A 2,851-nucleotide genomic window follows, 5' to 3' on the forward strand; every position below is an offset into this window, starting at 1 on the left:
TTCGATGGGCCTGGATCCTGTCGACCGTGGTTTGGCACCTGCAGTGGCTTTGGAGGCAGGAACTCATCGGCGCCCCTTTCCGGGGAAGTCGCCGACCTTAGGCGATCCTCCTCGAGTGGGACCGCTGGGGACGAGGCCTCCCTTTCATCTATAGGCGCCTCAGGCTCCCTCGGGGCCTCCATGTTTACAGGTGGAGGAGGATCCCTCATGGAGGCTTTTAGCTGATCTCCGTCAAGGTGGACTTCCACCTCGCGCTGCTCTCTCAACCGTTTCGAACGTTGCGACATTTTTTCTTATCGGAATCGACAGAAGAATAGTGACTTGCAATCTACTCTTCCCACAGACGGCGCCAAACTGTTGACGGTGAGAACTCGTCAACTAAGTTAAGTTAGAAAAATAGAAACGTAGAGATTATTAAAAGAAAAGCTTTAGAAATCTAAGTAGAAACTCCAAGAATAATTGCAGAAGAAAAATGGTGAGCTCAGTTTGTATTGATTATGGTGCAATACTGCAGTAATTTTTCCAACCCCCTTCCAAGTGGAAGTGGAGTTTCTTTTATAGTGGGCTCTAATGGCCCCTGATACAATGTGGTCCAGGGAACCAGGCGATACGCAAGTACACTGTTAAGAGAGTGGTTTCAGAGGTAGTGGTGTTGGTACTAGTACATGGTTAGGTACCATCAGGATGTCTCCACTACTCGACCGTGTGAATGTCAGAGGAGTGGTGCAGGTGGTAGTGGTGTCGACTCTAACATCTAGCCATAGACACATATGTCATGCCCCGCTCTCCTGGCGTTCCCACTACTTGTCTGGCAGGGGTACCATATTCGTACGCTGACTCCTTTAGGTTTGCAGGTACATTCCAAAAGATACGTATGAGAGTTAAACTTTGCTGGCTGGGCTAAGGGGGCTAGGTGCGAGAGGTACCGCGGGGTGCCCAGGCACATAGCCAAAGCGAGGCCATCTCATGCGAGACCCCTAAGGGTATCACTGGCATGTACGGGTGCTCCTGGTGGTGTGGCATGGCATGTGCAAGGCGAGGCCTCGCGTGGCCCCTCAGGTGTGCGCGGACGGCGCGAGGCGTGGCCTCGCGTGCGAGGCTTCAGATGCACACATGGAGGAACGGGGCGAGACGGGGCCTCGCGTGGCCCCTCTGGCGCGCGCGTGGATGGCATGAGGCGTGGCCTCGCGTGCGAGGCTTCAAGTGCGCACATGGAGGAGTGAGGCGAGACAGGGCCTCGCGTGACCCCTCAGTCGCGCGCAGGGACGACGCGAGGCTTCAGGTGTGCACGTGGAGGAGCGAGGCGAGACAGGGCCTTGCGTGACCCCTCGGGCACGTAGGGCTGAGGCGAGGCGAGGCGAGGCCTCACGTGGCCCCTCGGGTGCGCGCGGACAACACGAGGCGGGGCCTCGCGTGCGAGGTTGGGGTGCACAGCTGAGTCGTGATACGGACGCGGGTCATGGTTGGCCGCGTATAGTAAGGTCCTTGAGTCCTTTGCAGGTACTTGTGCATGTTGGGTACCCTTGCGTGGCAAGGCTTTCGGGTCTCTCGGGGCATCTTCATTAAGGCCTCCTATGAGACATGGGTCGTGGGGAAAAATAATGGGTTGCTTGGATTGCCTGAGGCTAATGAGGGTAAACCTCCATATTTTTCCTTGGTGGAATTTGAGCATCCACAGTGTTTATAGTTCGATCTATTCATCTTAATTGTACTTTCCAAATAGAAAGTAAAGGCCAATTATTGGTAATTTGTAAATGGTCTCTCTATGGGACGATATCCGTTCTTCTGGAATTGATTACTTGACATGACCACATACACTTGCGTGCATATTTTACCGATCAAGTTTTTGGTGTCGTTGCCGGGGACTATTTAATCAGTATCAAATATAATTGATTCTTTATTCTAATTTGGTTTTTTTTTTTTATACTCATTCGGATCGAAGCTGTATTGTGTTTCAGTAATTATTGATATATGCAACGAAGTAGACAAAAAGAGTTAATACCGCTAGATCTTGAACTTGAAAGAACGTGAAGACAAAACCGAAAGATAAAGAAAAAGTTGGATTTTTCCATGACTAAGAATCAAGGAAATGCAGCAAACAATGCTGCTAATGTAAATAATATCACAATATTGCAGAAGTCCTAGTGGAAAGAGGACCAAGGACGCTTAGAGACTATGTACTTCCTACAGTCACAGGAGTGCATTCATGCATTAGACACCCCACTATTGCTGCAAATAATTTTGAGATTAAGCCAACAGTATTACAAATGGTGTAGTCAATTGTTCAGTTTGGGGGGTTGCTCACAGAAGATCAAAATATTTTCTGGAGCTATTTGCAACATTTAAAATGAATGGGGTGAGTGACAATGCCATCAGACTTAGAATATTTCCATTCTCTCTACGAGACCGAGCGAAGAGTTGGCTAATTTTACTGCAAGCTAATTCTATCACAACATGGGAGGAGTTAGCCCAGAAGTTTTTAGCAAAGTTTTTTCCTTTAGCAAAAGCTGCAAAGTTGAGAGGGGAAATCAATAATTTCTACCAGATAAAAGGTCAATTGTAGTATGATGCATGGGAAAGATTTAAAGAATTGTTAAGGAAGTGCTCGCATCATGGTATAGAGAAGTGGATGTTGATCCATAATTTTTATAATAGGTTGAATGGTACTACTCGTACCATAATAGATGCTGCAGCTGGAGGTGCATTCATGAGTAAGAGTGCTAATAAGACATATAAATTGCTAGAGGAGATGGCAATGAATAACTACCAGTTGCCAACTGAAAGGGGACAAACCAAGAAGGTGGCTGGTATAATTGAATTGGGATATGTGGGAATGCTCATCCATTAAATC

The 2,851-nt window shown here is 47.9% G+C and overlaps 1 non-coding gene across 1 annotated transcript; it reads right to left on the minus strand.

Annotated features, from left to right (window-relative positions):
- Positions 1-2,512: 2,512 nt before the first annotated feature.
- LOC133820234 (small nucleolar RNA R71) lies at positions 2,513-2,619 on the minus strand. Its single transcript, XR_009886659.1, has one exon. It is a non-coding gene; the product is annotated as a small nucleolar RNA R71 (small nucleolar RNA).
- Positions 2,620-2,851: the final 232 nt, after the last annotated feature.

The sequence above is a fragment of the Humulus lupulus genome, chromosome 2 (genome assembly GCF_963169125.1).
Source record: "Humulus lupulus chromosome 2, drHumLupu1.1, whole genome shotgun sequence".
In the NCBI taxonomy this organism is placed as follows: domain Eukaryota; kingdom Viridiplantae; phylum Streptophyta; class Magnoliopsida; order Rosales; family Cannabaceae; genus Humulus; species Humulus lupulus.